This window comes from Protopterus annectens, chromosome 17.part0, assembly GCF_019279795.1.
Source record: "Protopterus annectens isolate FY-2018-M chromosome 17.part0, PAN1.0, whole genome shotgun sequence".
Classification (NCBI taxonomy): Eukaryota; Metazoa; Chordata; order Ceratodontiformes; family Protopteridae; genus Protopterus; species Protopterus annectens.
Window position 1 is genome coordinate 711,287,882 of NC_056751.1, and position 26,835 is coordinate 711,314,716.

At 40.3% G+C, this 26,835-nt stretch overlaps 1 protein-coding gene across 1 annotated transcript in view; it reads right to left on the minus strand.

Moving 5' to 3' along the window:
* Window positions 1-26,835, minus strand: part of IGSF8 (immunoglobulin superfamily member 8) — a 500,226-nt gene that overhangs the window by 191,061 nt on the left and 282,330 nt on the right. The gene's annotated exons all lie outside the window — the stretch shown is intronic.

Sequence of the window (26,835 nt, forward strand, 5' to 3'; positions counted from 1 at the left end):
ATCCTTCCCTTATCCTGAGAGAGATGACAGACTCTTTGAGGCAGCAGACATGGACTCTGGTTGGTTAATTTGAGAAGAAGAGGATACCAGTGCTACTTGGGCCAGTCTGGGGCTATCAGTACTGTCCAAGGGAAAGAGAAGGCATCCCCTCTCCAGGCTGATCTCTGTTTGATCCTTGAGCAGAACCTTTTTAGCTGGGGGTTTTCCTTGGTGCAAAAAGTCTTATCTGTAGAACTCCCATCTCTGGGCAATGCTGAGAAAAAATTCCCAATGCAGATGCCATTTGTGGGGATCCATCAATTTTATGCTGAGATGATCTGCAAGAGTATTTTGAACCCCTGGAATGTACTGAGTCAAGAGATGCAGTCTCAGAGAGTGAACAGTTTCCCAGACTTGCATCACTAGGTGGCACAGAGTGTAGGAGTGAGTGCCCCCCTACTTGTTTAGGTAGGGTGACCATGTAGCCTCACAGATGATCTTATAAATGAGGTAACTAGAAAGAAAAATTATAGATTTTTTTACCCCTATATTGCAAAGAAAAGCTGTAACTACGATTGAAAGTGCCTCTTTACATAGGGATGAACAGTCCAATTTTATTTCTAGTTTTATTAATACTTTTACTGCTGAGTACACACTTATTAGAAGCATCATATATAAAAATTGGGGCATTATCAAGGAGGATGTTACTCTTAGGCAAATAGTGCAGCAAAAACCAAAAATAGTAGAAAGGACAGCTAGTAATTTAAAAAACATTTTACAATATAAAGATCAGGATGCACATAGCAACGTAACGGGAATGAGAAAATGTGGAACATGCAGGATTTGTAAACTAATTTTAGTTTGTCAGAGTTTTGATATCCAGGGTGTCAAATATAATTTGAAAGGTATATATAATTGTAATTCAAAAGTAGTAGTATACCTTGCTTTATGTCAGTTATGCATGTCATACTATGTTGGTAAAACTGAAAGGTTTGTTAGGGATAGAATTTGTGAACACGAATATGCTCTCAGGAAGAAGAAAACCACTAGCGCAATGGCCAAGCATGCAATGTCCTATGACGGCCACAACTTTAAGTATTCAATAATTGAGCAGGTTGCTGTAAATCCAAGAGGTAGCTCATGGACGTTACAGTTAGAAAAAAGAAAATTAATATGGCAACTATTATAGAATGCTTTTTCTTGGTCAGGTTTAAATGAGCACAGCTCAGTATATTGTCTTCTTAAATTAAATGCTTTATAAAGGTTCATTTTCTGGAAATCGTATGTAGCTCATCTAGTAGAGCATTAGACTCTCAATCTGATGGTCCAGGGTTCAAGTCCCTGTTTTGGGTACCCTAATGTATAATAGGAATAATATTTGAATATTTTTAGGCTGTTTTACATGTTTCCAGTAGGACATTCTCCACAAAATTATTTATTAAATCACTGATTTTTAACATTTATTTTTTAGTTTTTATTTATTTTGGTATTTTGTTAGTATATAATAAATACATAAGTATAGACTGGGTTTGTTGGCTTTATATCAAGCAGGGTAAGCAGTGCTTGAATATGCCTGTATTCAAGATATAAGTTTTTATTATACAAGATTAATGCGTTTAAAGTTTATATAAGCATAAGTTTGAATCTTATTTATAGTTTTATATGTTTCATGAAAGGTGTTACGTTTTTAAAGGTTCTGTATTAAATTGTGTGTTTTAAATCATGGTTTATTAAATACTTTAAGCGCGTTGGATGGGGTGGTTCATTTATGATGTAGTTTATGAATATTTATAAATATTTATGAGGCTGATGTCACTAATCATGTGTTTGATGATATTTAAACAGGACAGTTAGTAATGGCACTGTCTGATGAAGTTTTGGAATTGTACAAGATGAACAAAAGCTCTCACTATTTTGTTAATAAAATGGATTTTGCCTGTTTTCTCTACACATATTCATTGTTCATTGGATTTTTACGGCATTTGCGAGTTTCCTCTTGTTGGTTTGCATCAGTTTTGTGGGTGTTCATGAATATGGAGCAGCTTGAAATGCAGGGAACCTCTCAACTGCTTGTAACACAAGGCAGTGCATCTGATGAAACACAGTAGCCTAGTGGGAATCTTACTGCTTTAATACATCAGCTGTCACAAAGGGTGGGACTTCTATCTGTCTACCTCAATAGTTTGCATGCTTCAAAACAGGTTAATAGAGTTGTCTCTCCATCCGGTGGAGAAGTTACTTTGGTGGATGTTTCTACAACACCAGTTCTAAGGCAGCAGCAAGCGTTTCAGACTTTTTCCACACAGCAGAATGGCATAGAGGCAAGGAATGCAGTAAATTCTAATATTTTTAATTTATCTGGTTCTGAATTTAATCCTGGGCAGGCTTGGCAAGCACCATCATTTAGAGAATGACTGGAGGCAGGTATTAATTTCTCTAACCAATTTTCTAATACACAGCTCAATAACAACTCTTTGCATGATAAACTGACTTTATCTGATAATAAACTGTATCATTTTAAGAAACTGCAGTTAGAAAATGCTTACTTGAGAGAATGTTTGAAGCATAAAGTTATACCAAAGGGGTTAAGATTATGGCATTACCCCACTGGCCTGGAGGACAATTCCCCCTTGCATTTGGAGTTAATTAATCTTTTCAATCAACATGGCTGTTGATTTCTTGAGGTGCTCATATAATACAATAACAAAGACACTGAATCACTGGCTGTTGATTTAGATACACTTGAAGCCTCTATAAAACAACACAAGGCTTATGAGAGATATGGTTATGAGCATTAATGGATATATTCCAGCACTGAGCACAATCTTCTTGCCCTGGAGGACAATAAAATAAGAAAGCTTAGTAAGGACAAGGAGGGTTATAAAAGAAGTACTGCCTACACCACATGTGTCATACACAAGGCCCGTGGGCCAAATCTGGCCCACCTGGACGTTTTATGTGGCCCATGGTGAGGACAGCTGACCAGCTGTGTCAGCATCATCCCTGTGTGCATGAATGGGTCATACAGCGATTAAAGTGGTGAAAAGAAGTGAATGGCAGAGGAGTTGTATTCTTTTTTTTTGTATTTATTTGGAAGCTTACATCTTTTAGCAGACTGTGCTGTTATAAGACACACTGTGTCATCGTAACCCCTATTTGCCTGAATGGTGCATAATCTGGTGGCGAGGAGAGTGATCGTCAGACAGCTGTGTCAGCATCATCCCTGTGTGCCTGAATGGTGCATAACATGTGGTGGAGAGGAGAGTGATCATCAGCGGGCTGTGTCAGCGCCATCCTTGTGTGCCTGCATGGAGCACCATTACTCAAGGCCAACATCCGTGAATCTAGCAAATATCCGAAGGAAAAGCTGATGCAGGGTGGTGCACTTCCTACCTAGTTTAGATAGATTGAAGATGCTGAAATAGTAGCATTAGATTCTAATGTGGTGGTGAGCATCATCCCTGATGGAGCACCTTTACCCAAGGCCAACATCCATGAATCTGGTAATCAAAATGTTCGAAAGAAAAGTTAACGCAGAAGGGAGACAATTTAATGAAAGATGAGAAAGTGAAGGCAAACTGGTGTGTATTTTGTGTTATGAGATGGTGTTAGTGGTGAAGGAGCACAATATACGTAGGCATTTTGAACCAAACATGGAGCCAAGTATGCTAAATATACACTTCACGAAAGACAAATTCACAGCAGAACATGTTTACTAAAGCTACAGCAAAAAAAATGATGCAGCAGTGAAAGCTGGCTATATTGTGGCTGAAGAAATTGCAAGAGCTTCCAGGTGTTTTTCAGAGGGTGCCTTTTTGAAGCAATGCATGCTAAAAGTGTGTGAGCAGGTGTGCCCTGACCAGATGCAGACTTTCCAAAACGTCAGTTTGTCAAGAAATACCATTGCAGATTGAGTTTGAGAGCTTGCAGGAAATCTAACAACACAGCTAGCTGAAGAGGCATGTGTTATCTAGCTTTTTCATTAGCTGTCGATGAAAGCACAGAAAATACTGATACCGCACAGTTGTCCATTTTTATACGAGCAGTGAAGACGGACTTCTCTGTCACTGAGGAACTCTTGGGTGTAGCTGCAATGCATGGGACGACAACAGGGAAGGAAATTTTTGAGGTGGTGGAGAAGTCCATAAATAATATTAATTTACCCTGGGAAAAGTTGGTGGGGCTAACTACTGATGGTGTACCTGCAATGTGTGAGAAAAAAAGGCTTGGTTGGACTAATGAAGGAGAAAATGCTAAATAATGACTGCCACACACATCTGATTACCTATCATTGCATTATCCATCAAGAAGCTATGTGTGGTAAGGTTCTTGAAATGGATAATATAATACAGTAAACTTTACATGAGCACGTGGCCTGAATCATCGCCAGTTCCAGCTGTTTTTACAGGAGGTAGGTGCAGAGGATAGAGACATGCATGACAACACAGAGGTAAGGTGGCTTAGCAGGAGCAAAGTCCTCAAATGATTTTTTGAGCTCATGAAGCAAATCGCTCTTTTCATGCAAAGTAAAGGAAAGCCCTTGCCTAACTTGTCAGATCCAACCTGGCTTTGTGATTTTGCTATGATGTGTGATTTAACAGAGCATCTCGACCAACTGAATCAGAGGCTGCAGGGATACAAACAAGTCATCAAACTTTCTTATGGAAGTCCCAACTAGAACAGGACAATCTTGCCCAATTCCTGTTTGTCAGTGTATCTTGGCCTCCTTATCCACTGCTTTTCCTTGTGCTCGAGCCAGTTAATTGATGAGTTTGATCTGTGCTTCTCTGACTTCAGAGCACAGCACTGTGGCTTTGACATCTTTGCCAATCCTTTCCATCACCTTCAGATGGAGCTGATAGAGCTTCAAGCCAAGCAAAGTTCCAGGATGTCCAGATCACAGTCTACTGCCCCCTGACTTGATGCCACAGCTAAGACTTCATGCTGCCCATGTTATGTCCATGTTTGGGAGTACCTATCTGTGCGAACAGATGTTTTCAATAATGAATCTAAACAAGAACATGCACAGATCATGCATCACAAATTAAAACCTCCACATTGTTTTGCGGGTTGCCACAGCACAAGACATAAAACCAGACATTGACTCACTAACCAGAGGAAAACAGTCTCAGACATCTGGCCAGAAATCAAGTAGGTGAGCAATTTCAATGTATTAAAAAAATAACTGTTTTTGAACTTTTTTGCTTATAGTATACTTTGTTTTGTGCTTTTTGTTATTTTCAGAACATGATTAATGCACTTTGCTAAGGCACACAGTGATGGCGCTGATGGACCTTAATGCACCAGGATGGCGTGAGATATGGTCTCTCAGGATGATGAAGTATCTTTACTTCTGCCAGTCTTAGTACACATATAAATATATCTTAATAAAAAAAAATAATAATAAAAAATTTGGCCCGCGCCTTAGCCTATGTGTTTTTATTTCGGCTCCTTATGTGATTGAGTTTGACACCCCTGGCCTACACTAAACCACCTAAGGGGCAACAATGGACAGGTTGGCAGCTATCAAGAGCTGATGCTGACAACATCCCAGAAGAGAATAATGTTGGTTATTGTACTGATGAAGGCAATGTTGAGAGTAATGAAGATGATGCTGGCTCCCTCAATATACATGACCATCATCAGTTTCTTGAGCAATGAAGGTCAGAGCGTATTAGACAGCAGCATAATAATCATGGACCAGTAGGTGCAGACAATAATAACCAACAGGATATTTATGTCCCATCCAGACGCAACCAAAGAAGGGTGTTCCCACAAAAGAGAGGGCATCGGGGGAGGAACAATTACTGATGGAGGAAGAACTGATTTATTATAACATAGACAATATGCCTGTGATTGAGTCACAACCTGGTGGGAGGTTGGCATAATTGTTAAGGTATTCACCTTGCAGACACAAGGTGCAGCGTTTGATTCTCACATGGGGTAACTGGCTAGGCTTAAAAAAATGCATCAAAAGGGCAGTTAGCCTAGTACAAATCTATGAACCTATGAACAACAGCAACAGCTTGACAATTTACAGCCAGTTATAGTCTCCAGTAGCACTGGTGATTTTAATATTAATACTTTTTCGCAGACTGTCATTGATGTTGAAATAATAGACTTTTGGGCCAAATGACTTAACTTTGTACCTGTGAAAAGAGCCAGCATTGATACCACCATTGTTGACTTGAAATTGTTTTTATGGAAGTTAAATTTTAAACAGATTTTTATGAATAGTATGGTGGTTGATAGTGATAATTTACATATATCAAGCATGTTTAATTCACCACTACACCCCACACTATTGCTATTTGAGAAGTTATGTGAGCTTGACTTCAAGTATAGGCTATCAACCCATAACAGGAAACTGTTAAAGGATAATTTAACTAGTGCTGAAAGGGCTGTTTTAGCATTTTTAAAGCAACAGAATACAATGTTTCTGAAGCCAGATAAAGGGGGTGGATTGGTGGTAATAAATGCTTATGATTATAATCTTAGGATGAATGAAGTTTTGGAAACGGATACTTATGAAGAAGTCTCCATTAATCAGATAAACATTGTTTATTGGAAGGTTGGCTTATTACTTCATAACATGTTTTTGGAGAATAGAAATACCTTAGTTATTTATAATTATTTAGTAATGAATTCTCCTACTACCCCAACCATTTCTGGTGCCTCCAAAATTCATAAGGAGAATACAAAATCCACCTATGAGACCTATTGATGATGGCCGTAATGCCATCACTTTCACATATGCCAAATATCTAGATAATAAGTTAAAAGTGTTTATGCAGCAGGAAATTCATATTTGTAAAGACTCTTGGTATTTTTTGGAATTAATGAATACAGTTGAATACAATGAGCAAGAATGCTTTCTTACCACTGATGTTAAGGACTTGTTTTCAGTTATTCCTCAGGAGGAAGGGATAGTTATGATTAGTGAATTTTTAGTCACTAATGGTGTGCCACAGGATTATATTAATTTGTATGTAGACCTTTTTGAAATAGAGCTTTTCTCCCTAGGCCTCTGCTGTAAATGGACCCAGTCCAGTCAGACTATCCCGGTAAACAAATATAAAATAAAATAAATAAAAATAAATAAATTATATATTTTTTGATGGAAGATAGTTCCTGCAAAAAGTAGTGGTAGCTATGGGGTCACCCTGTGGCACCAAGTTTGCCAATTTAGTAAAGTATAATATGGAGAATGATGTTTTTAAACAGTATTTGAGCATTTATGTGTGTTATTTAGATGCTGTCTTTATCTTATGGACAGGAAAACTGGAAATGCTTTATGATTTTGTTGCATATCTTGGTACAACCACAACTTCTTTAAAGTTTACACATGAAGTACAGACGCACAGTATTGCCTATCTGGATGTCGGTTTAAGAAAGGATGTTTTGCAAGTTAGATTTTCTACCATTCATAGAAAAATCACCTATTCTAATTCCTTTCTGCAATTTAAAAGCTCTCACCCTAATTATAAAAATCAGTTGTAAAAGGGCAACTAGTGTGTGCTGTTAGAATGGTCATGTTGGATGATGACTTTCAGAGTGACTGTCAAAAGCTGAAGGAGATGTTCATTGCTAGTGGGTATGCATGTAGCCTCATACATGATATTATAGATGAGGTAACTAGAAAGATAAATTATGGGATTTTTACCATATATATTAGGAAGAAAGGCTGCAACTACTGTTGAAACTGCCTCTTTATATAATGATGATTTTATTTCTAGTTTTATTACGACTTTTACTGCTGAGTATGTGCTTATTAAATACATCATATATAAAAACTGGAGATTATTGAGGAGGATGTGCAGTAAAAACCAAAAATAGTAGAAAGGACAGCTAGTAATTTAAAAACCATTTTACAATATAAAGAACAGGATGCACATAGCAACGTAACGGGAATGAGAAAATGTGGTGCATGCAGGATTTGTAAACTAATTTTAGTTTGTCAGAGTTTTGATATTCGAGGTGTCAAATATAATTTAAAAGGTGCATACAACTGTAATTCAAAAGGAGTAGTATACCTTGCTTTATGTCAGTTATGCATGTCATATTATGTTGGTAAAACTGAAAGGTCTGTTAGGGATAGAATTTGTGAACACGAACATGCTATCAGGAAGCAGAAACCCACTAGTGCACTGGCCAAGCATGCGATGTCCTATGACGGCCACAACTTTTAATTGAGCAGGTTGCTGTAAGCCCAAGAGGTGGTTCATAAATGTTACAGTTAGAAAAAAGAGAATTAATACGACAGATATTACTGAATCCTTACTCCCTATCAGGTTTAAATGAGTACAGTTCAGTAAATTGTCTTCTTAAATTAAATGCTTTAAAACGGTAATTGTCTAGAAATCCTATTTAGCACAACTGGTAGAGCATTAGACTCTCAATCTGATGGTCCAGGGTTCAAGTCCCTGTTTTGGGTGCTGTAATGTATAATAGGAATAATATTTGAATATCTTTAAGCTGTTTTATATGCTTCCAGTAGAACATTCTCCACAAGATTATTTACTAAATCACTGATTTTTAATACATTTATTTTTTAGTTTTCATTTATTTTGTATACGAGTTAGTATATAATAAATACATAAGTATAGACTGGGTTTGTTGGCTTTATATGGAGCTGAGTAAGCAGTGTTTGTAATATGCCTGTATTCAAGATAGAAGTTTTTATTATACAATATTAATGGGTTTTAAATTTAAATAAGCATAAGTTTGAATCTTGTAGTTTTATACGTTTCACAAAAGGTTTTAGGAAAAGTATTAAGTTTTTAAAGGTTCCATATTAAATTGCTATGTTTTAAATCATGGTTTATTACATCCTTTAAGCACTTTGGAGGGGTGGTTCATTCATGATGTAACTTACGAATATTTATGAGGTTGATGTCATTGATCATGTGTTTGATGATGTTATTTAAATGGGGCAGTTAGTAATGGCACTGTCTGATGAAGTTTTGGAATTGTACAAGACAAAAGTGCTCACTGTTTTGTTAATAAAATGGATTTTGCCTGCTTTCTCTGCTCATATTTATTGTTTTGTTGGATTTTTATGGCATTTGTGAGTTTCCTCTTGTTGGTTCACACTACTGTGGTGTTGTCTGTTTTGATCAGCAAGACCCCTGGTTCACATTCTTCCTTGAATACTATCAGGCCTTTTTACACACTGCCATAAGATCTTTCCAGTTTATGTGCCTGTCCCTGAACTGAGCCTCTCACTTCCCTTGAGATTGAAATCATTGAAAGTGAGCACAACAGGCTATCTCTGAGGCATCTGTGGTGAGAGTTTGACCCTGAGGAATGAATTTGAATGGAAGGCCTTGATTTTGGGCACATGCCTGTTTCCACCATGCAAACTCCTGCTCGAGACAAGGGAGCAGCTGAATCTCAGTCTCTAGGGGCTGAGATTGTTGACACCATACATTTTTCAGTTACCACTGTAGTTTTCTCACATGCAATTTGGCCAGGGAACCATGAGGATGCATGAGGCCATATATTCCACTGCCCGCAGAAACTCTCTGGCTGAGATGGATCATTTCTGCTGGATTGTCTGAAAGTAGTTGATCAGAAAAGAGGCCTTGTCTGGGGGAAGGAAGGCTTTTGAAGTCAGAAGTCCAGGAGTGCCCCCTGGAAGACTATCCTGTTGGCTGGAACAGTATCAGATTTTTGCAAATTTATTGTGAAGCCAAGGGAGTTCAGTAGATCTTGGGTAAACTCCAGATCTCTGTGAAGCTTTGGCAAACTTGTGGGCTATATCTTGCAGTCATCCAGGTAGGGGTATATCTGGATCCCTCTGGTCCTGCAGAAAGTGGATGCAGGGGCTAAGCACTTTAAGAAAACCCTTGGAGCAGTAGATAAGCCAAAGGGCAGTGCTGACAAAAGACAGTGGCTGGAACCTGCTCTGAAGCGAAGAAAGTTTCTGTGTTATAGGTAGGCATCCTTTAGATCCAGGAAACCATAAAAGCCTGAGAGGGTATCATTAGTAATAGTTTTGAAGAGTCAACATTTTGAATTTTGGTACCTGGAGAAATTGATTGAGATTAGACAGGTCCAGGATAGGCCAACAAGAGCCTTCTTTTCTGGGAACCAGGAATAACCTGGAATAGAACCCTTTACCTTTCTGAAGATCCTCCATATTGTCATAGCCACATTGTAAGGAATGCCTAGCTACCTGATAACTGGAGTGGCGGAGATCCAAAAGTTCTTTAGCAAGGTTTTTACCTCCTAGGGAAGAAATATTTTTGTTTTAGTTGATCCAGAATAGTTTGCTAATATTTAATCATGTGAAACTGACAGTAGAAAGCCCTCACGGTAAGAATGGCTGATGTACAAACTTTTTTCCCAAATCTATCAAGGGTCCTGCTCTCTTTATTTGTAGGTAACGGGTTTCCTAGAGGAACTGGCTCTGGCTCCTTTGGGTCCTGGAGTGACCACCTCTGGATCAGCAGATGGATTTTTGAAAAGGTACTTATTGGAAATCCTGCAACCTGTAGAACCTGTTTGGTTTTCGAGGGGCTAGGGGAAGTGAGTAAGGATTTAAAGAGGAAACCTGGAAGACATCTTCAACCACTTCTTAAATGGGTGGAATTCCCAGAGGTTTGTGCTATGGCATTTCCAGGAACTCCCTAACCCTCTTTTTTGACTAAGGGTATTCCTGTGCCTCCCACTGAAAATGTTCTCTCATAGCATGGAAAGTCTTTCCAAAGGTGATATCCTTTGGGGGGGGGAGCTGAGGGTAGATTCTCCTTTGAATTTGAATCCTTTAAAGATGTGAGGGAAGGTCTTTCTTCAGAACCAGACCCCTCAAAGTCTGAATCCTCATCAGATTCAAAAGGGTTTGGGAAGGCTTCAGAGGTAGGATCCCTTTTCCTTTTACCTGGGAAGACATCTCCAGGTGCTTGCCTAGACCTAACTGTGGAGATCAGGTCATCTGCTAGTTTAATTAAGTCCTGTTGGTATCTCTGAGAAAGGGAACTGGTAGGCCTAGGCAAAGGCCTTGCAGAGGTACTTTTCTTAGGAGGTGCTTTGGCTTTGGGCCTAAGGACGTCTGACATCCTGACGCCTGTCTCTCTGTACAAAAGATGAACAGGTGTAGGCTGAAGCCACAGAGAAGCATCATCTGAAATAGAGTGCTGTTTGGAAGCAGAGGTCTGCTGAGTGGCCCCAGACCCGACTCATGAGCTGAAAGCATGAGCTTGTGCAGAAGTCAAGGGACCCGATGGCATGTCTGACTCTGAATGGGTCTTAACACAGTCTTGCAGCACCACTTCAGACAGATTAGGGGGCTGCAAAAGCGCCTCACCTTCTTCAATGAGCACAAGCCCAGAGGGAGAAATAGACTGAGAATGGTCATTGTCCGCAGGCCTAAGCTACAGTCTCTTTTCTTTTTCTCTCTTACGCCTAGGCTGCTCAACCTCTGGATGACCAGCGGACGCTGTTGGACACTGATGAGACGATTCAAGACTAAGGAATCTAGCTAAAATATTGGCCCTATGTCTGATTATCCTAGAGTTATAATGGGTGTAAAAGTGGCAGCTAGGTATGTTGTGGTCTGGGCCTAAGCAGGTGATACAAAGTGAGTGGAAGCCTCTGTGTGGGATTTGTTTACCACATCACAGAAAATTATTTACTTTATCTGATATGAGTTTAAACAAAAGAATGGGGCTTCCCAATGGGATACTTATCTTTCTGAAGACCTCTCTAGTGCGGACCGACCAATGCACTAGAACACTGCTTTAGGCTCAGATGGCAAGAAAATACTGATTTTATGAGGTAGGCTGGCTCCCTACATACCCAGGCATACTGACATCAGTTAGGCCATCTGCCAGCTACATACCCAGGCATACTGACATCAGTTAGGCCATCTGCCAGCTACATACCCAGGCATACTGACATCAGTTAGGCCATCTGCCATCTACATACCCAGGCATACTGACATCAGTTAGGCCATCTGCCAGCTACATACCCAGGCATACTGACATCAGTTAGGCCATCTGCCAGCTACATACCCAGGCATACTGACATCAGTTAGGCCATCTGCCAGCTACATACCCAGGCATACTGACATCAGTTAGGCCATCTGCCAGTCTAGGAAGGAGGAAAATTTTTCTCTGGTAGTCGGGCCGGCCAAGAGCTTTCATGGCAGAAAATCTAACAAGTCAGGATTGCAACAGTGAAACACGAAGAACATCTAGGTTTCCCTTTAACACCACTAAACACAGCAGCCTTGGTGGGACCAATGAAGCAATGCCAAAATACTGATAGAAAAAATGCTGATGAGCTGTTCCAGCACCTAGGAGTCAAAGTCCTTCATGGTCCTACAGCTAAAATATCACAAAGTAAAATTAAGTGAGGTTTATCATTTGAAAGTCTATTATTTCTATTTGTGACCCAATAATCTAGTTATTTTTCTGTTGCTACAAATTTAGTTTTTTTTTTTTGCTGCCGTAAAGTGCAGTGGAGAACAGCTAATGAGGTGTTCCTCTTCTTTTAATACATAAAAAGTATTCATTTTTGTTAAAAGTTATATTTAAAGATTTCTGTACAACTGTGACAAAATATTGACTGTACCAAAAACACAAAGCAAAATCAAGGAGCAATTGCTCCCCGCCTTCTGATGCGTTTCTCCTCTGGTCCCCTCTGTAAAATATCTATGTCCAGTAAGGACAGCTTGCTTAAAATGGACTTTCCTGTATATATATATATATATATATATATATATATATATATATATATGGGCCTAGGATATATGGCTGAAAATCCATTTGGCCGAAAATTTGTTACAGATGGTCCAAATCGCCGAAAATCAATTTGGCCGAAAACACTAATGACAGTGTATATGCCCTGTTCCCCACTGTAATGCGATCTTGGAGTGAGAATAATAAAGTAGGGTGGACGGGTGTAGCCAGAGATTTACATTTTGTACTCAAACCTAATGTTGTTGCCCCCACTACCCACTTGTCAGTTTAAAAATGTACTCAGCTCTCAAAATGCTACCCCTAGACGCATGGGCAGAAGCACGTTATTTTCAACTGTTACAAGTTATTTCCATAAAAATCTAGTTTTAGAGGTGTATTCCTTTTGCACAAGAATTCTTTGTGCACCACTATACTGTGAATATTCATTTACACAGTTGTAAACATTCTGTGCTTTTTGAGTGTTGACATTTGCAAGAGATGCTCAGAAAAAAATGTACTAATTTCAGTACACTGAGTATGCCTAGCTACACCCAAAGCCCCCCACCCAGTTCAGTTTAGTAATGTCTGCCATTATTTAATATTGTCTAACTGCTATTCATACTACCAGGAAGTAGTTCTAAACCTAATTAGGTGCTGGGCTTCACCCCACACACCCCCACACCCTCCTACTTTAATATTCTCACTCCAAGATCACACTACAGTGGGGAACAGGGCATATACACTGTCATTAGTGTTTTTGGCCAAATGGATTTTTGGCGATTTGGACCCTATGTCAGAAATTTTCCGCGAAATGGATTTTTGGCCATATATCCTAGACCCATATTATATATATATATATATATATATATATATATATATATATATATATATATATATATATATATATATATACACATATACTTCTTTCATTCATCTAATGATCATCCTGTCCTTTTTATGCCTACAGCATATGTACTTCCCTGTTTTATGTATTGCATGCAAACTGACTCACTTTTTATATTTTTATAACTGGCCTTTTGACATTGCAAAGCATAATCCTGAAATCACTACCTCTACTCTTGTCCATTTTTGCCCGTCACTTTCTTGACATACCTTCTCCCCTCACTAATGATGTTACTTTTTTACCCTTCATTACAGTACAAAGGGACTCATGCTTTGATATGCTTGCCTGCTTCAGCCTTGGGAGACTTATTTAAATCCCGTCTCCAACACTAGCCCCATGCTTTTGCCTTTGCTACCTCCATGGATTACTTTTTAGTATCTGCTATATGTACTGCGCTTCACCTGTCACTTGCCACACATCATACCTTCCTTTAGCACAGTGTCGGTCTCATGCCCTACCATGTACATACCATGCTACCTCTACTATATTACCCTTAGCACAACATTTATCAGATATCCTACCCTGCACCGTCTGTGTAGTTACCCAAAGCCTTGTGTCACATGTGCCTCACTCCTCAGACTGTCCCCCACAGCGTTGTATCTGCTTCATGCCCTGCACTACCCTGCATGTCTTTCATTTCTCAGAATGTACCAACACAGGGCAGTATCTGCCACATGTCCTGTGCTGTACATACCCAATTCCTTAGAATGTGCCTGCACAGGGCAGTATCTGCCTTATGTACTGTGTCATATGTGCCCCATTCCTTAGAATGTGCCTGCACGGGGCAGTATCTGCCACATGTCCTGTGCTATATGTGCCTCATTCCTTAGAATCTGCCTGCACAGGGGAGTATAGGTTCATAGGTTGGTACTAGGCTATCTGCCCGAAGGCATTTATAAGCCTAGTCAGAAAGTGTTGGCTTTCGCCGCCCCCTTAGATTAGTTCCCTGCGCCTTTGTCCAGCACAGCTATTGAAGTGATCCCTGGGGTATACTTTGTTTCCCATCCACTCGTCAAGGTTTCTCTTGAAGAGGCTTAGCAAGGAGCTCTGCCTAATGTAGATTGGAATCCTGTTCCAGACCATGGGAAGTCTCTGGGACAGGAATCTATCCCTCCTGCATGTCCTATTTATTGTTGTGGTGATGTTTAGATCCCTAGAGCATGTGGCTCGAGGGGATATGGTTTTCTTTAGGTGGAGCATGTCCATCAATTCTGGGTTGTACATGGCCTTGTATGTCAGGCAGAGATCACCTCTGAGTAGGCGGTATGCAACCAAGTATAGCTGGAGTTTCTTCATTCGAGCTGCATGGGGAATCTGTCTGAGGCCAGTGATCCTCTTGGTGAGGTACTTCTGCGGTCTTTCCAGATGTTGCAAGTGTCTTGTAAGGTACATCCCAAATGTGGCATTGTACTCTGTGATGGGTCTGAGTGATGCGTAGAGGGGCACAATGACCTCCTTTGATCTGGATACAAACCCTTTTGTGATTAGGTGGGCCACATAGAAGGATTTTCTCACCACTTTGGCAATGTAATTGTCAAAGGAGAGGTTACTATCTACTTGGGTTCCCAGATCCCTTATTACGTCTTCCGTATTTAGGGGGCTACCACCTATGTGGTAGTTTGTGGGTACTATGTTTTTTCCAAAGGGGATGACTATGCACTTTTTGGCATTTAGCTTGAGGCCATGGTTTTGACACCAAGTATCTGTCTTGGTTATTCCCTTTTGCAGGATGTCTGTGCCAGCCGGAGAGTCAGTTATAGCCCTAGTTTGCAGGCATTTGTGAACTTGGTCAGCCATAGTCCTCCTGTTCTTGCCTGTACCTCTGAGAAGTATATGCCGAACAGGAGGGGTCCTAGGACTGAGCCCTGGGGAACGCCACTTGTAACTGGTTTAGAGTCAGACCTAGCTCCTGCAACTCTTACCATGTGGGTTCTGCCTGTGAGCCAGTTGGCAACCCATCTCGTGATGTAGGAGTTTATGTTCAGGCTGGTGAGCTTGTCTATAATACCTGAATGGGGAATGGTGTCGAAAGCCTTTGTGAGGTCTAGGTAGGCTGTGTGGACCACCTTTCCCTCATCTATAGCCTTGGTAACTGTCTCAGAAAAGTCCACCAGGTTTAGGAGGCATGATCTGTCCTTAAAGATGAACTGGGTAGGGTCCAGTGTTTGGAGGTTCCCATTGTTTGTTAATGAGATCCATGATGATGCACTCCATAGCCTTGCAGACCAAGCTAGTTAGGCTTATAGCGCGATAGTTCCCGGGGTCTGTTGTGGCTCCACCTTTGTGGAGCAGAATAACCGTTGCTGTGCACCACTTTATGGGCACGTAGCCTGTGGAGAGGCTGAGTTTGAACAGTGTGTTTAGGTGAGGGGTTAGTTCATCTTTGTCTTTTCCCACTGATGCTGTGTTTTTGGCTTTGGAGAGGGCTATTTAACCTGAGTGTCTGTGATTTCAGGGGCGCTACATTCTTCTGGTATGATTATGGGCCCTTTTGGGGGTAAGAGGGGGGTGAAGTCTGCACTGAACCTTTCTGCCAGGATGTTGGCGATATCGGTCGGTTCAGTGTATTTTGTGCCATTCTGCACTAACTCCAAGCAGATCTGAGAATTGCCACTTAGATTCTTGACATAGCTAAAGAATGCCTTGTGGTTATCTTTGGAGTCCTTGGCAATTTTTCTTTCGAAGCTAGCCTTGGATGATTTTATGAGGGATCATAGTTTCTCACTGATACTGATTAGGGATGTCTTCTCTTCTTTGGATTTTACTCTTTTTTGTACTAGATTCCTCCTCCTATTGTATAGCTTGTTTATGTCGGGGTTCCATCAGACTGGTTTCCTTTTCTTGGAGAAGTGAGTCTTGGTTTTGCATGGGATAGCATGATCCATGCATTCTTGTAGGTGCCTGTAGAGTGCACTTGTAAAGGATTTTGCAGCTTGTACAGCATTATCCTTTAGTGTGGAGCTTTGAAACTTTCCACCTCGGTCTTCAGTAACGTGAAGTTTGCTTTTGAAAAGTTTTTCATGGTGGTTTCTTTGACCGGGGGTGGGGGAGGAATGTGGATATTCAAAGTGATTAGTTTATGGTCAGATCTAACCAGCGAGGGGTTGACATCCAGTGTGGAACACTGGTCACCCATGTTGGTGATGACCAGGTCCAATATGTTATCACCTCTGGTGGGGTGTTGACCAGTTGATCCAGGGTGTTGTGAGTTTATAAATTCTAGGAGATGTTGGGCAATGGAGTTAGTACTTGAGTAGTTCTCCCAGTTAATGTTTGGGTAATTGAAATCACCCAATATCAGGGTGTTTGGTAGGACTTTTATGTTTCCCAGTGTTTCCAGAAATGCGGAATGGGGGTCCTGGGACATGGTTTGTGATTTGTAGCAAGCTACAATTTGGATTGCAGTTTTGCCCGTTGTTAGTTGCACGTGGATGATCGCTGAAGCATCGTGCTGTGTCACTAACCTGGAGTTGTGGGTATCCTTGATGAATATGGATACATCCCCACCTTTTGTATTTTGGTCCAGGTTTTGTGGCCGAAATGTATGGTATGAGTTGTAGCCTGGTAGTGCTGGGGTGCTCTCTAGAGCCTTAAACCAGGTTTCTGTTACTGCACATATATCGATTTTCTCCATAATGAGGAGTGCCTTGAGTGCGTGCATTTTGAGGTTTAGACTTCTGGCACTGAGTAGCATTACCCTCAGTTTTATGTTACTTGTGCTATTTACAGCGGTGCGTTTGTCTTTTGTGCCTTGCCTAAAAAGGGCACTATGGGGGCAGCAAAAGCCTTGGCCAGTATTCGAAAGCCTAAGGGTGACAGGTGCAAGCCATCTCTAGTGAAGCAGCGTGGCTTGTTGAGCATGTCATCCCAGGCTGACAGACACTGGATCCCCTTTGAATGACACCAGAAGCTTAGCCAATTGTTGAAATTGATAATTTTTGTCTTTATACCGTGGTATCATTCTTGGTGAGGGCAGAATGCTGCTCAGGGTCATACCGGCCTGGGTTACGTGATCAGAGAGCTCCTCCATGTCTCTTTTCATGTAGTCCAGGGAGGTACGCTCAGGTCATTCACACCAACATGGACAATGACAGAGTCGTATTTGTACTTGTTCTGGAGTGACCTGAGTGCTTGTGTTATGTGACGGATCCTGGCACCTGACAGGCAGCTAACCGTAACCTTCTCCTTGTTCAGCCTAGTGAGTCAGATGTCAGTGTCCCTGACTATAGAGTCACCTTTTACTAGTGTATTGGGTATGTTATTTTACCTTAAGGGCTGTGATTGCATGGCACACTGGTTTTGTGAAGTATGCATTTCATGGTTTGTGTTGGGGGGTGGAGGTTGCTTGGATGTCTGCTTTGGAGGTCTCTGTTGCTTTTGCAGATTTTTATTTAGAGCCTCCGAGTAGGTTTTTGTGTATTTATGTGTGTTTTTTGCCGGTGCTGGTTTCATAGGTCTATGTGAGACTGGTGGTGTGATGCAAGTAATTCCCTTCTCCTCTTGACTGCCTGGTCCAGTCTTGGGTTGAGAGAGCTTAGCCTCCAGTTTGGCTGTATAATTGCATCTCTCGCATGTATTAGTGTTTGGTGGTAGGAGGAGAGGGTTGTCTGTGTACATGAGGCAGTTGTAACATTGACTCAAAATGCTCAAATTCACAAGTTGGACCGGAGAGTACACCTGAAACTGCCCTTTGGACATGCCTGGATAGGTACAGTGAACTGTTTTACTGATTGGCTGGTAAGGTCGAATAGAGAGCCTTGTCCTTCTCTACAGTATAGGGGGGGTCTAGTGCTAAGGTTTATTAGTGCTTGCTATGAGTTTTGAGCAAGTGCTGAGCTAAGAAGTGAATGTTTTGAGTGCTTAAGTTGAAAGTTTGTCTAGTTCCATGGGAAAAATTGAAGAGTAGACTTTGTGGAGCCGGGAATAGTTATACCCCAGCTAACCAGTGCTGCCCGGCACGCAAAACTGCGCAAATGCAGGTTTTATAGCAGGGAAATGAAAGAGAGAGAAATTAGCCCAAAATGGGCAATAAACTACTAATTTCTGGGCTGAAACCACTCCTTCAGGGACAGACAGGCTGTTCAAAGCTCCCCTCTCTCACAGGTGAACAGACAAACGTCCTTCTATCCAAGCAAGGTGTGGGCAAACACAGAAACTTGTAACACAGCCCTGAATTCAGCACTAACCTGAAAACTGGAGTATACTAGCTTAGAAAGGTGGGAAAACAAGTATATTTTTTTGTTTTTTTCAGAAAATAAAGCAGATACAATAAAAAAAAACACTTTACATGCACAGAAATGGCTATCACACTTGAGTATGTAGCCTACAACAGTTAAAACAGGTAATTTAAACATAAAAAACTACTTTGTTAAAGTGCAGGCAGTAAAATAAGTACAATATGTAGCTGAAACAAGCTTTTTAAATCACAGAAACTCTAAAAATCGGCGTTTTAGGCGGAATTTATTTATTTTACATTTGTTAACCGGGGGTGTCTGACTGAGCAGAAAAGGCCCTTTTTCAGCAGAGGCCCGGGGAGAAAAGCTGCACAAAAAAAAATTACAGATACATTTAGTTAGACATGATCAGTATACACACAAATTACAAAAGACATGTTTTTACAGTGGTATGTGCACATCAACAGTTACAGTGGAGAGAACAAACAAAAAAATATTAATTTAAAAATAAAGGTAATTAATAGATTTGTGGTGTACAGCTGAAATTTGGAACACAGGTAGAATACACACATAGTACACAGGTGCAGTACATACACTGTAGATTAGCCAGTGTTTGTGAGTAAGATTGAAAACTATTATCAAGTACTCTAGATTTAGTATGTATATGATATCCGCTTTCACTAGCCTGGGGAGCAATCATGGCACTGCCAACTGTGCTTGAGATGTTGCCTGATGAGGTCTTTAAAGGAGGCTTTGGATGATGTGTTTTGAATGCTAGTGGGGACAGAGTTCCATTTTTTAGCCACTGAACTACTATATAGCGCACCTCCAAAGATGTAGATGTTGGTGACTTCTAGTAGTAGTTTGCTTGATGATCTAAGGGGCCTTTTGGCTGAGTGATGTTGTACTAGGTTTTTGAGGGCAGGGCACTTATTGGGGAGGTAATAGATAGAATGACAGAGACAGAGTTAATTGTAAGTTAGGAGGCTGGGCAGTTCAAGCCAGTGGAGCTGTCTCAAAGCAGTACAGTAATGAGTTCTACATGAGCAATTTGCAGCAAAGTGGGCAATTCTGTAATAGCAGGCTTCCATTTTGCTTAGTTCAGTTTTGTTGAGATTAGTCAGAATTGGAGATGCACAGAGTAGGGTGGATAGAAGTTGGGAGCGAGCAATGGCTGATCTTGTGTTGTTGGTAAGAAATGGTTTGATACGGTAGCATGATCCCAGTTTGGCATGTACTTTTTAATAGTTAAGTTGAGATAACTATCAAATTTTAAGTGGGAGTCTATGGTTATTCCCAATAGCTTAGCCTGTGCCACTGGAGTGATTGGAGTAGCATTTGTGGAGTAGATAGTGAATTGACTGTTATCAGTGTTTTTGTTAGAACTGGTTATAATCATAAGCTGAGTTTTCTTTGGATTGAGGATAAGTTGGGCTTTGGTAAGGTAGTTTTCAACATCAGAGAATGCTAGTTGAGTTGTTTGCAGGAGGGTGGGAATGTTTTGTGCAGCACAGATTAAGGTAGTATCATCTGTATACTGAATGATAGATGCATGCTGTGTGGAGGCATGACGGTCATTTGTGAGGACTGTGAATAGTAGTGGTCCTAAGATAGAACCCTGTGGGACTCCTATAGTTATGGGCAGCTGAGGAGAGAGAGAGAATTTTCCCATTTCACAGCTTGGTACCTGTCAGTTAAGTAGCTTTGGAACCAGGTAAGAGTGGAATTTGATAGATGATATTGGTTTAGTTTGTTTAGCAGGATTTGGTGTGAAACTGTGTCAAATGCTTTAGATATATCCAAAAAAAGAGTTGACACCTGCAGGCCTTCATTTTTGAGATGGTTTACTGTGGCTGTGAAGCAGAGGAGGGCTGTAGTGGTACTATGGGCAGGTCTGTAACCATGCTGAGTAGGTGACAGGATGTTGCTGTCTAGGAGATAGTTTAGCATCTGGGTATGTATGCATTTTTCTAGGATTTTGGCCAGGGTGGAGAGTAAAGCAATGGGTCTGTAGTTATTAAGTTCAGTGGAGGTCCTGCCTTTATATATGGGTGTAATATAGGATATTTTCCAGAGTTTGGGCACATAGTTTTCAACAATTGATCTGTTTATGAGAGTGGAGACTGGGATAGCAATAGCATCTGCTGTGAGTTTCAAGAAATAGCTGGGGAGTAGGTCGGTTGCTGTTGATGAGGTTTTTAGTTTGGAGAGCATGCTTTTGATTGAATTGGTGGAAACTGTTTTGAGGTTAAAGCTTGTATTAGTGTTATTTGTGTTGGGGGGGCTAGTGAGGAAGGAACTGTCCTGTGATACTAAGGATAGAATTGAGTTCACAAAGTGGGAGTTGAATTGTGTTTCGATGGGAACTTTAGTGTCAGGGGTGGTTGGTTTGGGGGTAGCCTTTTGGGAGGATTTTAGTAGTTGGTTTACATTTTTCCAAAATTGTTGGGGGTTGTGTTGGTATTTAGTTTGTAATGTTGTGTAGTAGGATTTTCTGTCTAGCCTAATGCATTTTATTGCATGGTTGCGCAGTTCTTGGTACTTAGTTAGGCTTTGTGTTTCTTTATTTTTTTGATAGTAGAGTCAGGCAGTGTCTCTGGACTTGAGGATTTGTTTGGTTTCTTTACTGAGCCAGGGGTTTGTAGAGGTTCTAACCTTGATTGTGTGCAATGGAGTGACAGTGTCTAGGTGTTATAGAAATGTTTTGTTGAAATATGCTACAGCCTGGTCAAGTGGGAGGGTTTTGGGGGAGGGGGGTCCAGTCACAGTTACAGAGTAAAGTGTTGAGGAACTCAGGAGAGAATTTTTTTTTGTGTTTCTAGTGGATATATAGTTAGTGGTTTTGGATATGCATGTTCTACTATGTATAAAGTATATTATGTTGTGGTCACTTAAGGTGTCTGCCTGTGTGAGGTTACAATGTGGGGTTGTTAGTTAGGACCCAGTCAAGGATGGATTCCCTTTTAGATTTTTTATCACATCTAGTTGGAATTTGGACTAGCTGCTGGTAGCCATGGAGATTTATTAGATAACTTGGTGGTTCTGATATACAAGTGAACCAATCTAGGTTGAAGCCCCCCAGAATAAGGGTTTCTTGTGAGTATGTGGAAGAACACCAGGATAAGACGTCTTCAAGGCTAGCAGGTGTATTACCAGGTGGAATATAGATCACAATTGTGGTGATTACCTTTTTAGGGTGAAGCTGAAGTTGTGAGATAAGTATGTCCCAATTATTGGGGGAAGGGTAGGAATTTGGTAATTGACTTACAGTTAAGTTGGACTTGTACAGTAAGGCAGTTCCACCCCCTTTACGAAGTCATCTGTCTTGTCTAATGATACTGTAGCCGGTAGGGAAAACTTCTGAGTTAGCTATGTTTTTATTTAGCCAGGTTTCTGCTAAAGCAACTATGACTGGGGAGTAGTGTGCCATTGTGGCTTGGAGTTCAGGTATTTTATTTTTGATACTTCTAATATTAATATTTAGCATTAAAAGATGATTGGTTTTGCTGCTGTTGTTCATTTGCCCAGGGATGAAGAAAGTGGGAGTGTTATATTCTTAGCTAAAAAATTAGCTAAAGGCAGCAAGAAAATGCAGAAAAATGATAATCACTCCAAAGTCTCTCTTTTGTCTCTCTGCTGCTGTAGAACTCTGCAGGGCACCAGGCAGGAGCTTGCTGAGCTGTATACAAGCGCAAAACACTTGCAAATGCAGGTTTTATAGCAGGGAAATGAAAGAGATAGAAATTAGCCCAAACTGGCCAATAAACTACTCATTTCTGGACTGAAACCACTCCTCAAGGGACAGATAGGCTGCTCAAAGCTCCCCTCTCTCATAGCTGAACAGAGAAACTTCCTGCTATCCAAGTAAGGTATGGGCTAACACAGAAACTTGCAACACAGCCCTGAATTCAGCACTAACCTGAAAACTGGACTATACTAGCTTAGAAAGGCAGCAAAACAAGTATTTTTTTTGTTTTATTTTTTGTTTTTTTCAGAAAATAAAGTAGATACAATAAAAAAAAAAAACACTTTAAATGCACAGAAATGGCTATCACACTTGAGTTTGTAGCCTACAACAGGTATCTGCCTTATGCACTGTACTATATGTGCCCCATTCCTTAGAATGTGCCTGCACGGGGCAGTATCTGCCTTATGTACTGTGCTGTATGTGCCCCATTCCTTAGAATGTGCCTGCACAGGGTAGTATCTGTTGCATGTCCTGTGCTGTATGTTCCCCATTCCTTAGAATGTGTCTGCATAGGGCAGTATCTGCCACATGTCTTGTGCTGTACATACCCCATTCCTTAGAATGTGCTTGCATAGGGGCAGTATCTGCACCATACCCTGTGATGTACATGCCTTACCCCTCAGGCTATATCTGCATATAGAAGGCATACTTAGTCTCTTTACATACCCCGCCCTGGACCAATCTCTGTCATAATTTTAAAAATAACCCAGGTTCCTGGAATAACTTTAGAGTATTAGCAATAAGACATACAGTAGCCCACAAATTACTTTTGAATCAACATAATAAAAATATTAATAATCCAAAAATTTGGGAACAAGTCTTTAATATTATATTAGCGTAATATTTCAAATTTGCATTTAACAAGAATTATTTTTACACTTTTAAAAGACTCTGTAATGGCAAACTGTTCATTATTCGAATTGATTTTAACTACTATTATATTATTCTTGTATAATTTAATGTATTACTTGGAAGCATTCATGTAAATATTGCATATATGTTGTGGTGTTATTATTAGTTACATTAGTTGGCAGTTTTTCTTTAATGTTGTATCTGTTTTAATTTTGTATGGAATATAATAAAACAATAAAAATTTATTATTGAAAAAAAAAAAAAAAATAACCCAGGTTCCATACAGAACTCACCAAGACCAGAGTTTGCTTGTGTGCTGCACTGTACTTGACACAAACACCTTAGTATCCCTGACCGCAGCAAATCTATCACCAAGTGTCTTCCTAAGAACATATGCCTTTTGTCCTACTCTGTGACCATTACATATTCACCATACACCTGTCCAGTACAGTAGCAGCCATATGTTCATGTTGCACATGGCCAGCAGAGATCCTGATCCAGGTGTCATCCAGTATCTACTATATTTTTATTGGATCATAGGTAAGTACTAGGCTAGTTGCCCTTAAGGGCTATTTTAAGCCTTGCTAATTTCCCTTTTGGTGCTTGAATTAATCCATCCCATTTGGTGTTAGATTGTCTTATCCATTCCATGGTCAATAACATGGTCAATAATTCTATATTCCCTCTAATGAGAATAACTGGGATCATGAATAGACAATTTGAGGGGATCCATGCATGAGATAAAGCATTTAGAACTGTCTCTAGTAGTACAGGGGATAGTCCTGGGGTAAATTTTCTGTTTCTCATCCATAGATCCAAGTTGTGATTTAATATGAACAAGGATGAGATTTGTTTTATGCAGATGGGGGTTGGTCTGTTCCAGAGCAGCTGTCCTCTGCGAGATAAACCTGTCTCTCCAAATTGCTCTGCTAATGTTGCAGAAGAGGTTTAGATCCCTAAACTGAGCATTTCTGATGTCATTTGACTTGCCAATGTGCAGTAGGTCCATCAGGACTGGATCTGAGGATGTATACCAGACAAAGGTCACCTCTTACCATTCTGTAGGATACTCTGTGTAGTAACAGGGCTTTGAGTCAGTCCATGCAATTTAGAACTTGTATCCTTTCAGTAAGGTATCTCTGAGTATTCCAGCTGTTGCATGTGTCTGTCCAGACACATGCCAAAGTGAGCATTATACTCACTGACTGACCTAATGAGAGATGAAAAAAGAGGGACAATGGCATCCCCAGATCTAAACACAATCCTTTTGTTTATATGCTGTTCAGTAAAGAAGGACTTTCTTATGACAATGGGCCCATGCTGGTTGAAAATTAGGTCAATGTGTACAAGTTTCTGAAGAAACAGACCAGCACTTAGGGGACTTATTATCAATGTGGTAGTTCCCCAGGTAGATGACTTCTCAAAGGAGAAGATAATACATTTTTTGTTAACTGGTTCCAGTCCATGATTTTGGCACCAGTTATATATTTGGGACAAACCTTCCTGCAGGAAGACCAAGTCATTTGGGGATTCAGCAACTAGTCCAAGTCTGCAATTATTTGCAAACTTAGTCATCCAGAGCCCTTTGGTATTGGCTTTTACTTCGGGGAAAATAGATGCAAAACCGGTGACATCCCAGCACAGAACTCTGTGTGTGACTGGTCTCTTTGTGAAGGCAATTTCCCCCGTTTTGATTTTTCAGTCCTATTGTTGAGCCAGCTGTCAATCCATTGGGTGTCATAGGAGCTTACTCCCAGTTTATTTATCTTTTCTAACCCTTTTCTTACTCTGCACGCAAATTCAGATTACAAACTATATCCTACCCAGTACCCACAGTTCTGCACTATACTTATCCAGTTAATATGGCAATAGCAGAGAACACTGGACCTCACCAGTGTTTTTGAGAAGCCTCAGAATGATGCGACGGTAAAATAGCTTGACAGATGATGCTGTAATGTTCTGTAAGCTTCCGGAGTTTGTAACCCCCAGCTCTCTATCTGAAAAAAAAAAAAGTAGTTGCAGATGGCTAAGGTGTGCTATCCCCTTTTTCAAACAATACTACTGGAACCATTTTCATAAGTGTGTGTGTGTGTGTGTGTGTGTGTGTGTGTGTGTGTGTGTGTGTGTGTGTGTGTGTGTGTGTGTGTGTGTGTGTGTGTGTGTGTGTGTGTGTGTGTGTGTGTGTGTGTGTGTGTGTGGGCTTATACATGTCCACATGCATGTGTGTGTGTCTGTATGATCATTAATTATATCCTTAGTCTGTTAATTACACTGAAAATTGCTTGGACTACGTAATTTTTGGATGTGAGGCCACACTGAGATATGGTTACTGAGCAATGGACAACTCAGCCTGAATAAGTACATCACTCACTATTCTGCAGCCTCCGTTATGAAAGGCCCAGCATTCCCTGTTATCACTGTAACATTGCAAGTCTCCTCCCATTTAAAACTGACTATATCCTCTCCCTGTACCTGCTTAGTACAGATCACAGCTTAGGTTTTTGAAGTAGCCCATCATATACCCATAATGACCCACTCAGTATGTATTTTTCCCTATGTTTGTGTTATCTGACGCAGCGTACTTGCCATCATCATTGTATACATTGCATACTTTGCACTCGACCTACCTGGCATAATATCTGCAACACATCCTACCTTTTAGTTACTACATGCTCTGTAGAATACCTACTCAACCTCATCTGTCACTTGTATCCTGTATATACTACCTGCCAAGCACTGTACCTGACTGGCATGGCATATATCACATAACTGCACCAGCATCTTCCTGTCCTCCATACTTGCGACTGTGTTTCAGCACAAACGGAGCTTTATGTTCCCATCAACAGTACAAAATGTATCATAACACATAAAGCCAATAAGGCAGTTGCTGCACCCTTCTTCTTGTATTTAAAAGTTAGATGTGATACTTTTCTAGGACTACAAAAAGGAACCAACAAACTCGCGAACTGGCTAAATTGAAAAACAAAATAAAAAAGAACAGGCTAGTGAAAATAAAGCAGAATTTAATAAAAATAACAATAAAAGAGATGATAATAAGCAATCTTGTTCTCAATGGAACTTCATCAGACCAGTTTTCAGGATGGATAGTTAAGCACCTCTAATGAACTTCCAGGTACTGTACACCTGTCACCATTCACAATCATAAACGTTTCATTCTGCATGTGGAAGCATGTACATTCTTTGCATAGTGTACATGACCATACCCTCTCAACTGTCTAGATTTTTGCGGAACGTCCAGATTTCTGTTTTATATTTTTGGTCTTTCTTCCATAACACATGTAGTTTTCTGGCAAATCACTGAAGATTTAAGTCTCTAAATAATGATGGAGATTTGAATTTTCAGACTCCATATCCTTCAGAAAATATACAGTAATGCAAAATCCATCATTCTAGCAACTTTTAACAATATTTAAAATCTGTTCCTATTTTTGGCCTTTGTTCACTTATTATTTTTGATTTTCCCCAGATTTCTTG